Source organism: Stegodyphus dumicola, chromosome 3 (assembly GCF_044657685.1).
Source record: "Stegodyphus dumicola isolate Sdum_Otavi_A_Nest chromosome 3, ASM4465768v1".
In the NCBI taxonomy this organism is placed as follows: Eukaryota; Metazoa; Arthropoda; class Arachnida; order Araneae; family Eresidae; genus Stegodyphus; species Stegodyphus dumicola.
The window spans coordinates 17,193,859-17,207,702 of NC_140770.1; the positions used below are offsets into that span (position 1 = coordinate 17,193,859).

Genomic DNA, 13,844 nt, shown 5'->3' on the forward strand with positions numbered 1-13,844 from the left:
CATAATATCCATAATTTTCTCTTTCTACGGGGATTTTGCTGTTTTTCTTGGAATTTTCCATTCGCTGTCTGATTTCTCATTTTCCATCTGGTTTTCTGCACTACTTCATTTGGCTTGAATTTCTTAGTATGGTTTGGTTTGCTTTATTGAGATTACGGCAAAGCACACTAGGGCTATCTGCCTAAGGGTAAGGTATGCCTTCGTGGAGGACATTATAAGGGAAACTGGCTCGTTTAGACGTTACCATGGGGTAAACCATTAAAACTCCCATGCAGCAAGCCCGTTCGCGTGATTCGAACTTCGGACCGAACTACCAGTGTTCAGCGAGTTAATGGCTCGGCTGCTGGTGGGCTCGTTCTTAGTATGTTGCACGTCTTGTGCGTTCGTCGTTTGTTCGTCTGGTTTCTTACTCAGTACGTTCGCGAGGTATTCTACTCCAAGTTTTTTATAGTATTCAGTATATCTGTTACGGTGAAACACCGAAATCTGGAGAATGTCGACTTTCACCGGTGAATGTCAACATTCACATAGTCGCTTGGTGTATGTCCGAAATGTTTTCCAAATACTCTTATTTCTGACTTATACCGGTCAATGTCGACATTCACCATGTACTAATGGTGAATGTTGAACATATAGGAATATTATATTTCCTCTTCCGTAATTCATTCGCGAAAAAACGCACTTAAGACTCAATAAGAACATAAGAACATAAGAACTTAAAACACACAGTACATTCAAAATGAGAAAGGAAAATAATAGAAGTTATAAACTTACCAAGTTATGTGATTCAAATATTATTTATTGCAGCAACTTATACTATTATGACACTTTGAATTGCACAAGAGGCCCTTGCTTTAACAAGTGCATTTATTTGTGGAACACTTCCTTTTGGAATGGTAGCGTGTACATATACTCCTCTCTTTTCGACCTACACCAGAGCATATCTGTGATTGTCGACATACACCGGTGAGGGTCCGAATGTACAAGAATGTAAAGAAATATTCGATCTTTCACCGACGTATTTGGTGAATGTTGACATTCTCCGGTGAAAGTCGACATTCTCCAATTTCGGTCTTTTCACGGTAACATATCCACTCTTTCCTGCTCGGTTAGGTCAGAAATGTTTTTCTTTTCTTTTTTGCTAGTTTTGCCTTTCTTCTTTTTTTTCCTTTCTTCACAAAATCCTCTTTATTCCATTTCGTCGATAACCTGGATCTGTCCGTTTCCATTCCTTCGTCATCCGTTGTGTCAGCCGGTGTCCTGTAAAAGGACATTTTGTTGCACCCAAGGGTACCAGAATCAAAATTAGAAGTCGCAGTAAAAATATTAGAACACTTCTCTGTCCGCCTGCTGGACTGGAACTGCTTCTGTATGTATCACAGTCAACCTCTGAATCCACTGAATAGTAATTGAGAAGGGAGGGAGAAAATTCCCCCCTTTTAAAGGGCGACTGGGGATTAGGGGACCCAGTCGCCAAATCCTGGTGGTGAAGAAGCATCATCCACCACCTTTTAGTTCGGGCGCCACTGTAGAGACATTAAGATTTTTGAAGTAGGAAACCTGAAAAGTGAGCAATGCTCTAGCCTGGACTCGAACCTGGACCTCTCGAATATGCGCCGAGTGTGCTCCCGTTACATCATGAAGGCATGCAGAAAGGAGGGAGAAAAAAAATGCTTTGCAGCATTTATTAAAGTAATAGCAATATATTGGGATTTTTGCTTCTTTTCAGATTACGTATAGAATTGCTTTCCTTCTACGAATGAAAGAAACTAAAATAAATAGTTTTAAGAACTCTTAAGACTTTTTTTAAAATTTAATATTATTGTTCATTTTGCTCTCTTTCCATTACCGTAATAAGAACCTCGAAATTTTCGGTTTTAAAGAAGAAAAATAAAACTTTGGTTGGAACAATATTAAAACGTAAGATGATTCCCCTTTTATAACAAGATAGGAAAAGTTGAATTTCGAAAGGTAGAAAATCCGAAATTTGTCCGCCGAAGTGCATTTACACGTATTTCCTGTCTTTAATATCCTGAGAGATTTCAAGGCTTGTTTAAAAGTGAAAAATAAATTATTTTTCTCTTACACCTTAAAAAATTGGTTAGAGAAAGTTTCAGTTCATCCCATTTTCCCAGAACGAAACAGTAATTTCCGGTATCCGATGTCACTTCTAGATGAACATCCAATAATATTGCAGGAAAACCAGTTTACGGCGATTTCGAAGATTCATATTATTTTCAGTCCTTCCGGAATGATAAATGGAAAGGGCGAGGAGAGTAGAGCATTTTTAGAAAAGAAAAAAGTATTATTTGCTCTTCAAATTGTTGTTTCGAGAGGAAATTAAAGCTTGCTATACCAGACATTTTTAAGTATTTAATTTCAGTTAGATATATGTCGAAGTAAAAGGCAGTTTCGTCCAAAAAGAATTCAAGTTACTCAGCAGTTATTGTATGGAACTATTGTAATAATTAGAAGCCAAAATTATCGTAATGTAATATGCAGGAATTTGCCCGTACAGTGGTGGCCAATGGACACTTTTGGAAATTTTTATGTCTTTGAACTTTGTATGCTTATAGAAAACGTTACGTTTCACAAAATGCAAACTTGTATATACCATTTTAAAGAGAATTTATTACTGAATTCAATACAAAACACAAAATTCAATTATTTGCAGCACAAAACAAGTTAAACGATAATAGTTATCGATATACATTACATAGTGATGATTGCAGTGAGTTATCAGTACTTAGTAGGGTACCCTTTATTTTTGATTACAGCTTCACATCGACGTTTCATTGAGATGACAAGAGTTTTAAGCTCTTCTTTCGTTATTACATGATGCCAGGAAACAATTATAGCCTCAATTAGTTCCCTTTTATTTGATGGTCGCCTCATTCGGACAAGAGTTTTCAAACGGTGCCACAAATTTTCGATAAGATTGAGGTCAGGACTGTTTCCTGGCCGTTGACAACAATTTAATGCTCTTTGTACGAAACCACTCTTTCTATATTTTGGCCGTTTGGCAAGGAGCAGAATACTGCTGAAAAATAAACGAAGCATTGTTGGAAAAGAGATCTCTGATGGAAGGTAGAAGTTTTGGTTCTAGAATAGTGTTTTGTAAATAGAAAGCTGTACCCATGCACCCGCATACATTTCTACGTAACGCATACACCTTTTAACATGGCAATGTATTATCCAGTGTCTAACATTAATTAGCTTTAACGCCACTGTATGAAGTACCAAATATGTATGTATGTTTATATATTAGTATATTAGCACAATGAACACGTATGCTTATCTAGATAAAGGTGGACGTGGCGCTATACCGATTAACCGTATTGGTAGAGGGGTGGTGCCCACGTCCTCCGTCGCATGTCGCATGTCTAGAATAGTGTCAATGTATTTTCTGGCATTCAGTGTCCCATCGATGACATGAAGGCAACCAATACCATCTGCTGACATGCATGACCCAATCATAACACTAACTGGGTTCTTCACAGTTGCTTGAATGCAATCAGGATGTAGCTCTTCTCCTATTCTACGTCTTACATATTTTCGCCCATCACTACCGAATAACGATATCTTAGTTTCATCACTCCATATAACTTGTGACCACTGATCATCTGTCCAATTAATGTGTTCTTTTGCCCACTGTAGTCTTTTTTTTCGTTGCTGAAAATTAAGATAAGGCTTTTTTCGTGGAATTCTACCTCTCAGTCCAACATCTGTTAATCTTCTCCTGATTGTTCTTGAACTGACAGAAACACCAGCATCATTCAGATCACTTCTGATGGCCGCTGATGACATTTTTCTATCTTGGAGACATAGTCTTTTTATTCTTCTGTCATCAATAGATGTAGTGTACCTTTTTCGGCCTTTTCCTTCTTTGTTTTTTATTGAATTTGTCCCCTGATATCGTAAACAAAACTTTCGGACTCCAGATGTAGTCGCTGAACCACCCACCTGTCTTGCAATTTTAGCATAGGAAAGACCACTTTCTCGTAACACAATAATATTACATTTCTTTCTAGGTGTCCAATCTGCTCTTTTATTTGATGTCATTGCTTCTTGACTAAATATTAAAAATTTTTACAAAAATTCCTACTTGTAATTGCAGTGTATAAGAAACAGGTCCTCCTTCTACAGAACAAAGCAAAATAATGAATTGTTTCAAGTGTAAACATGATGTCAGCTTCTACTGGCAGTTACTAACATTTGATTGGTTCTCAGAACAAGAACAGTGATTGGCCAGGAAAGCTAGACATTACAAACCACTTCATAACTGTGTTTTTTATTTACATTAAAGTACATATAACTTCTTTTGTATTGCAAATAATTGAATTTTGTGTTTTGTATTGAATTCAGTAATAAATTCTCTTTAAAATGATATATTAAGTTTGCATTTTGCGAAACGTAACATTTTCTATAAGCATACAAAGTTCAAAAACATTTTCCAAAAGTGTCCACAATTTTGGCCACCGCTGTAGATGGCCTTAATAAATCCCCAGTTAAAAAAATGAAGATGATCTGGATGTCTGGAATGTCTTAATGTCCCAAAAATGCAGCACACGGTTGGGTAGCTTGCGCATTATAACTGATCCATTGGTAAGGAACAGTTAAATTCGGATAATGTACTCCATGTCTTGTACCGTAACTAAGTACGGTAACCTGTAAACTTTCTTTTTTCCTTTGTCAGAAAATGTGCGAGACATTTTTGTGCAGTGTACAAAATGTATGTGTATAAGCTTGCATTCGTACAGTGTACAGAACTGTAACATACAAGATGTGTTTCGCAGTTTTTTTTTCGTTTGAAACATTTTGCGTATTCTTTGATCAATCCATACAATAAAGGTACACTTATTCCATTAATTTCTTTCAATGTTTTCAATGATTGCAATTTCATTTATATTGCTAGTTTCGTTTTCCCTTCGATGCAGTTATACGGTATTTTCTCCCTACTTCCAGCATGCCTTCCTAGTGTAATGGTGAGCACAATCGGCGCGTGTTCCAGAAGTGCATGTTCGAATCCCGGGAAGGGCATTGCTCATATTTCAAGTCTCCAGCATCAAAATTAACCTAATGACTCTACAGTGGCGCCCGAACTAAAAACGGTTGTGGGTGATGATTCTCACCACCAGGATTTGTCGAATGGGTTTCCTAATTCCCAGTCGCACTTCAAGGGGGCTCATACACCTTAAACCCCTTATGTTCTTCGAATATGTGACTGTTGCAAGAATTGGAATATTTTATTAATTTTAAAATCAATTACTTCCAACTTTTTACAGCTGACTACATAATATAGCTGTTTTGGACACTAGTGATAGTGATAGTGACGGAGGACGTGGCCACCCCCCCTTTACTGTTAAGTTAATTAGCATATAGGGCCACGTCCGCCCTTATACAGAGTAAAGCCAGAGAGGCCACATGGGATGCTTGCACAAGGCGCCCAAACCCAACGCCTGGACCATCCGGTTGGCAGTTCCGCGAACCAAATGCCACCGGGTAGACACCCGTCCGAAGTGCCCGGGTCCAATGATTTTGAATCTTCAAGAATAGCATTGTACATGGCTAAACAAGGGCAGATATACATTAGTAGTTATTTACATGCTTCTGTTAATACATATTTGCTGACATGCAATCCAACACTGTTACATACATATACTTTCTAAGTTTTGGACACTAGTAATCAGAAAGTTTGTATTGCCACAAATATTTTTGTAATTTAATCCGCTTTGTGACAAAATGTTTCGTCATGTTTCCACCTCGCGTGCAGGATATTTTACAAATGGCTAATGGTACAGACTTGAAATTTGTTGAAATTCTTTATGTGGGCAGTATTTTCTAACTGAGCCTAAAATATGATGAATATTTTAATATTAAAAAATTTTATGCACGAAAACATTACAGATTTTTTTTTAATAAAATACGTTTTATAAGCTCAACTCCAAATAAAATCAAAATTTAACATGAAATCCTTAGAATTTTTGGTTCACAGTAGTTTCCAAATGCTATAAAAGCTACATATTAAATATGGAATTAAATTAAGCGACAGAATGTTTTAAACTGTGCTCACAAGGTGGAATAACGACGAAAACTTTTGTCACAAAGCGGATTAAATTATAAAATTATTTGTAGCAACACGAACTTTCTGATTACTATTTCAGAAAGCAGATATATTGTGTAGTCAGCTGTAAAAAGTTGGAAGTAATTGCTTTTAAAATCAATAAGTTCTCCCGATTCTTGCAACAGTCACATATTCGAAGATCTTATGGGTTCTAAGGTGTACGAGTCCACATAAAAGCGGGAGTATATAATGTAACAAAAATGGGCGCAGCCCGAATCTCCTAACCAAACGAGTTGGTCTTATGGTCATAATCGACTACGCCGGAATATGTAAAGTATTCTCTCCCTCCTTCCAGCATGCCTTCTTGGTGTAACGATTAGCACACTCAGCAGGTATTGGGGAGGTCCAGGTTCGAGTCCCGGCAAGGGTATTGCTCATTATTTATGTCTCCTGCTTGAAAAACACCAAATGTCTGTACTCAGTAACTTCTTAAAAATTTCCGTACGTACATATAGTGCGACAGTAAACCTTAATATTCCTGTCATCCAAGGGCCCACCAGCGGCCGAGCGATAAAGACGCTGAACACTGGTAGTTCGGTCCGAGGTTCGGGCTGGCTGCATGGGCGTTTTCGTGGTTTTCCTGATGTGTAACATGTATACGAGCCAGTTTCCCTTAGAAAGTTCTTCACGAAGGCATCCCTCCCCTTTAGGCAAATAGCCCTCGTGTGCTTTACCATAATTGAGTAATCCAATAATCCAATCCTGTCATCCAAGCAAAAGGCTCTTCGAAGTTGTTGACAATGGTTCTTCAATAGAATTGACTCATCAAATTATACTCCACTTTTTTTTTCCATTTTGAATTTGAATCAATCTGACTACAAGAAGCAAAGTTTTATTCCTCTCTGACAGTCGATTGACTGGGAATTTTCAAAGGATGTTTTGCGAAATCTTAAGACTCCGTAAATTAAAATTAAGAGTTCTGAAAACAATTAAAAAAGTACATAAAATGCTTAATTCATTAAAAGTATAACAAGCTGAACTCGTTGAAACCAAAGGATACGTCTGATAGACAAGATATCTGAGGGACATTTAGATCAAGTCATTTTTATGGCACAACCTTTTGTACTGAACTTTATTTGTGATCGTGTAATCTAGAACTTGCACATGCACTATTGTGCATTTTCGCACGTTTCTACAGAACTACTGTTGAATGTCATGCAAACATCTGTAACTTATTCACATTAGGATGCTTCAGTGATCGAGTGGACCCTGATGCTAGTAGTCTGACCGATCTTCAAGTCTTAGTGGACGATATATCTGCAAAGGTGTTTGGCTGATTTTCTCCAGAAGTGTAATGTGAATGTGAATATCTACTATTTCCACTGAAGAAGTCTTATACGAAAGAAATCCTCCTCTCAAGGAGATAAATACAAACGAACAGGTTGGCTATCTGGGACCACTATGATTGTTCCGTATAACTAACATATATACGTACCAGGTTTCTTTAAAAATTCTTTTACCAAGGCATTCTTTCCCTTCAGCAGATAACAATCTCCTGTTCTGTCTAGCAGTTCAATGCAATTTATTCGTATCTAGATAGCTTTTATAATCGAATAGCCAAACAAATAAACGAGCATATCCTGATTAAACTGGACACTGTTTCAAGGCAACATCTTGCTAACCTGAATTTATTGTTAAAATATCAGATGTGGATACCATAAGACTTCCTTGTACGGCCTATTAAAATGTAGAGGCATTAGGTAATTCTGAAGCAGAGGAAATGAAAACTGAGCAATGCCCTCGCCGGGACTCGAACCAAGGTCCTCTCGAATGCGCGCCGAGCGTGCTGACCACTACACTACGAAGGCCTGCTAAGAAGGCGGGAGAAATATCTTGTAAAATTATGCACATTTTTTAACTGCATTTCATTCAAACTCGAATTTTATTAAATAAATATTTCTCATTCAATGAATTCAGTTCCTACTTCGCGGTATGGCAAAAATTCGTAAAATCTCAAAACATCTTCGTAATTGTAACATTGTAAATATAGAGAAACATAAAACTATTAATAGAGTTAAAACAGTTAAAATTTAAAAAAAAATTAAATTAGAGTTTCTACGAAGAGAGAAGCAATTTGGCCAGCGGGCAAGAAGGCAGGTTTTTCGGTGCACAAAACTGAACGCTTACTTTTGGCCACTCGGCAAAAAGACGCTGAAGGTGCAGAAACTGACATCTGACACTATTCTGATAAATTTCAAATGTAATCAAATTCCTACTCCATTATAGGTTTAGACGCAGTTAAACAACTTTTAAATTGTTGATAATTCTACAATTATTGCATGCAGATTAACTAAAGGCATAAAACCTTACTGGTATATAAGAATAACATAATTCAATTACTTTTAAGGCAAAAACTGCACAATTTACAAACATATGAGAATAAAAAGAAACTGAGCTCGTCGAGTAAGCAGTGGAACTCCCAACAGCTTACGATACTGCGTAGATGACCGAGAAGACCGTAGTGACTTGAAAGGGGCAGAGTGGAAAGCATGATGACGCAATTTAGCACAACATATCTTGAAAAATCACAATCTTTATTTTTTTCATGCATATCAAATCATCCTTTTTCAGACAAGATGTTTCCTAATTATATTTGAATACATAAATTGCAGTTTGAATTAGAACGTCATCTTAAGTAAGTAAGCAGCAGCAGCAGCATAGTTTAAAACCGTCTTGCCAGCAGGAAAGCTATGCGGAAAAAGGCAGAGTATCACAGAACTTCAGAGGAAGAAGGGTGGGAGTCGGAAAAGTTTCAGTTCACAGTTCTGGTTTACAATTAATGTGAATGTGATTGGACATGAGGCATCTGCATTAAAACGTTACATAAGATAGAAAAGTCTGGAACCTGTGAGATGAATTTAGGAGCAGATTATTAAATTTAGAATGTTAATTTTGAAGTCGTCAATTATTTTTTTTGAAACAGCTATCATATTTTGTTATATCTTACATATATATACACTCATTTGCAAAAACATCGAAGCACCATAGAGGAAGTGGTTGTTTTTCGATGAAATTGAATATGTGTATAGCTTATACATAGATAATAAAATAACTAAAAGATCAAGATCATAGTACCTGTTCACGGCTCACAATCACCCATGGAGTGTTCAAATTCGTAGTTGGTCGAACCGCCGTTGGCGGCAATGCATGCTTGAATTCGTCGAGGCAAGGAGTGGTAGATCCTAATGTCATCATGAGACACATTCTGCAACGCATTTATGAGTTGTCACTGCAAATCGGCGATATTTTGTGGTGCCCGAATCTGGAGGCCTACCATGACCCAGACATGCTCGATTGGTGAAAGGTCTGAAACCAGGTATGCGAGCGGTATGTGGCCTGCATTATCCTGTTGGAAGATGGCCCCAGGATGACGTGCCGTGAAGGTTAATGCAACCGGACGCAGGATGGTATCAATATATCGTTGAGCTGTTAAAGATGTACGGAGGATGATTAAAGATGACCTGCTGTCATAAGAAATAACGCCGCACACCATCACACCAGGGGTTATGGCTTATGTCTTTGTAGAACAAAAGGCTGATTGGAATCGTTGCTCCGTCCTCTCCAGATACGAACACGGGGGTCATCTGCTTCGAGAGTGAAGCGGGATCCATCGCTGAACACTATACAGTAAGACCCCGCTTAACGCTGTTTCGGTTTAGCGCTCTTTTATTTCAACCCGGGGATTCCCCGAAATCGTGCGCAGCGCTAGGTTTCCAAATAACATATCCGAAACAGTGTAGTTGTGTTTCTTGCTTTTTATCATTTGAAACAACATTTGTTGACATTATTGTAAGTTTGTATAATACTATAACGATTAATACAGTGACAAATATTATGATCTTTAGTTTTTATCATGGGTGATAATAAAAAACAAGAAAAGAAAGCAACCAGAAAAAGCATTTCACTGGAAACTCAAATGCAAGTGATTAGAAGATTAGATTCTGGTGAACGTCAATCTCAAATTAGCGCTGCATTGATTTTGGCAACTTCGACAATACGGACAATTCTTAAGAATAAAGAAAAAATACTGTCATCGGCAACTGCAACTACGTCAAGCTCTGCAACTAGAATTACCCGTTCTAGAAATAACATTATAGAGGAAATGGGAAAACGACTGTCTATATGGATTGACGACGAAATTGAACGCAATATGCCATTCAGCCAATCTATCATAATGCCTTCTCGACAAAAAGGCAGAAAATTGGAAACTCAGAATAGACTGAACGATCTGACTGAGAATTTTATTTGTTTTTAAAAGTATATGCGTTTATATTGTTTTTATTTTTGTAAGAAATAAATGTTTGATTTTATTTTTATTAAAAAAACATTATTAAATTTAATGCCTAACCATTTTTTATCCGTCTTCCCCTAACCCCATTATTTACATGTTAAGATAGCCTCGCTTAGCGCTGTTTCGCATTACGCTCTACTTCGATGGAACGTATCCCCCGCGTTAAGCGGGGTGTTACTGTACGATGGCAGTCATGATGATCGGCCGCGACATCACTCCAGACGACTCCGCTCCAGACGAGATCACTCCAGACGACTCCGCTCCAGCTGAGATCACTCCAGACGACCCCGATGTTGTGGGGTTCAAAGGCAAACTTCAAAGGCCTCTGTGAGCGTACTCCTGCTTTAGAGACAAACGCCGTGAGATGGTGGACAGTACCACGAGAGGTATAGACGTGGCTGTAGTGCGTTGAATAGTCGACAATGACACCGTTGGGGCAGTTCGGGCCTGGCGAACAATCATCTTATCATGCCTCGCATTCGTGCTCTTTGGCCTTCCAGAGCCTTCATTTCGTCGGCAGTTTCTTTGTAGCAACCATTTCTGGCAGCATCTTTGGACAGGAGTGTCTGTACACTGCAGGTGGCGGCTCATTGCTCGGTATGACCACCCAGCTTCACGCAACCCTACTATGCGACCACGTTCAAAATCGTTTAGTTGTCTGTAAGGTCTTCGATATCATCGTAATGGCATCTTTAGTTACTTCTTTAGGGAATTACAATAGCAGTAACAACAGCAACAACGAAAAAAAAAAAAAAAAGATAAGTTTTCCTCCTCTGTTACTAGTTTTATATTTTGCGAATTGCGCACTAGAAATGAGCGCAGTTCCTGTTAATTTGTCTTGAAACGTTGATCATTTGCATGTTCGAGCAAGATGTTTTTGCATACCAAATTTCGTCAGAATCGCAAAAGTCCTTTTTGGTGCTTCGATTTTTTGCAAAAGAATAGTATACATATTTATTTATGTACTTTTGATGCCGTCAATTTTAACCAAAAATAAAGATGCAGAACAACATGTTATAGCAGCCTCATATACAAAATTTCAAACTTGTAAGGCTACTCGTTTTTGAGTTATGCGAGATACATACGCAGGTACGTACATAAGTATAGACGTCACGAAAAATCATATTTTCTGAAAATCCTTTTTAAATCCAGCTTTTAACCCGCTTTCGGAAAAAGAGACCTTTATTCTTTTTATACGTACAGATGTCACGAAAAATATTGTTCATGTGTATTGGATTGGATTGGATTATTTACTTATGGCAAAGCACACGAGGGCTATCTGCCTAAAGGAAGGGATGCCTTCGTGGAGGACTTTTTAAGGGTAACTGGCTCGTATACACGTTACACACGGGGAAAACCACGAAAACGCCCATGCAGCCAGCCCGTTCGCGGGACTCGAACCTCGGACCGAACTACCAGTGTTCAGCGTCTTTACCGCTCTGCCGCTGGTGGGCTTCATGTGGATTCGAGAACGGTTAAAATGGATATTTTCGTTGAGATATAATAACCGAAATTTTTCGCTATTACAATACTTGCTGTACTTCGTACAAGGAAGTAAAAAGGATTATATGGATCAGCTCGAAGAATCAGTTTTCAAGGCCGAAGTTTTATTTGGAGACTCAAAATGTTGCTGCGGATATCAATTTCTTCATAGTTCAACCAACCGAAAAGGAAGACAGAGGTCTACGAGTAATAGTTCCGAGTGATAACGGAATTTTGCTTCATTTGATTTCTTTTTGGGTATCCGAACAGGCACTCTAAAAGACAATCTAGCTTATAAGAAAAGTTTGTAAATATTTTATTAACTGCTTCCGTATTTTTTCGATCTATGCCTTTCAGGCATCCTATATTTTAAATAAGTTCAAAACTGTAATGCAGATTTCACATTTTAAATAATTGACATTGAAAGGCACGTGAGCACTTAGTTAAAAAATCTTTTACTTCAATTAAAACTTTATTTTTTTCTTTGCTTAATGTACTGTTGCGTTTTTTTCCGACACCAGTTGTGACGTTATTTTATTCCTTAACGTTCGTACGGGGTTCGTGTTGATTTGGAGTGAATAACGACGACACTACTTGATGAAGTATCGAAACACACTTCATTAGCCGGTATTAATCAGGATAGCTCCAATAACACTTTTTACAGTCGTCGAAGATCTACTATAAACATGCTGGAACAATCAGCGACACAGTCTTCAGACTGTCAGGCAATAACGGCTGAGACGGCTTCCTGCAAAAGCACTAGAGTGCAACTCGCGACTCTGCTCGGTCGTTTACTTACTGAACCACAGCCTTCTGGTTATCAGGCTATGACGGTGGAGACACCTTCATTGCAAAGCACCAGAGTACAGCTCCCGACTCTGCTCGGTCGTTCTCGGAACTCCACGTACTCTCGAGACTCTTTCGATGCTACAACTCGCGATGCACTCGACGATACACGAGCACAGCTCCCGACTCTTCGGCTCAGTCGTTATCGGAGCTCAACACGCTCTCTCGACGATGCACTAACAAACTCCCTTGGTGCACTCGATGACCCACTCGGCACTCGCTGCTCGGCTGTCAACTCGATCGACTCCGCACGGACTGACTCGCTAGATGAGACACACTCTCAATACTACTACTGACTGCGGACCAGCAGGGTTTATATAGCTTTCGGCTTGTGTTCGAGAACATTCTGGGCTAAACCGGTAAGAATTCGTTCCAGAAGGTTCTCCAACCGTCCATGGTATATCGCCAATTTTGTAGCCATATGTCGCCAAATAAGTGATTTCTCGCCAAATGTGGCAACCCTTCCTTACCTTGCCATTTTATGGCAACCCTAAAACTGCTTTGCGGGAAAGCCATCTCACCGCGTCTGTACTTTTCGTAACAGTGCAATGGTGTCTACATTTATGTATGGGGCAGTTTATCCTGGGAAAATGGAACTCACAAATTTGGATCTGATCATGGAAAAAATATTTGAAGGAATTTGATCATGAAAAATAAATTGTCTTACGTTTAGCCTGCCTTTGCTTTTCATCTGTTATGGTAAAAGTATTTAATAGTTGTATTATGCAGAATATAGAAAAAAGCTTCATAGGTTAATTTAATCGAGAGATGCTGTTACACGCAGTCCATCAATTTTTCAGTGAATTTTACCTTTCATAAACTTTATTTATAGCAATTTTTTAAAATTACTGAAATTTTAGATCAAACATAAATGTTAGTAGTTGAGCATTTTTATGCTATCTAAAGGTACTGTACTACTGATTTCAACTTTATGTATGTGTTTGGGCTTTTAGTAAATTTGAAGCTCTGTAATTAGCCTATTTTCTGGAGTGTTTCCCCTCTTTTTTAACTAAATTTATCGTTCGAAAGTCGAGAGGAAAAAATTCTGCGCAACATCCGAAGAACGGAGGTGGGCGTAATAAATTTAACACATTAGCAAGC

General features: G+C 38.3%; 1 protein-coding gene, 1 long non-coding RNA gene and 1 other non-coding gene across 3 annotated transcripts in view; 1 reads left to right on the forward strand and 2 right to left on the reverse strand.

Moving 5' to 3' along the window:
• LOC118183731 (neuronal acetylcholine receptor subunit alpha-2-like) overlaps positions 1 to 13,844 on the forward strand; it is a 938,599-nt gene that overhangs the window by 86,760 nt on the left and 837,995 nt on the right. The window lies entirely within an intron of this gene.
• LOC118200120 (uncharacterized) overlaps positions 1 to 13,844 on the reverse strand; it is a 245,621-nt gene that overhangs the window by 62,465 nt on the left and 169,312 nt on the right. The gene's annotated exons all lie outside the window — the stretch shown is intronic.
• Positions 7,860 to 7,932, reverse strand: TRNAA-CGC (transfer RNA alanine (anticodon CGC)). The gene has a single exon. It is a non-coding gene; the product is annotated as a tRNA-Ala (tRNA).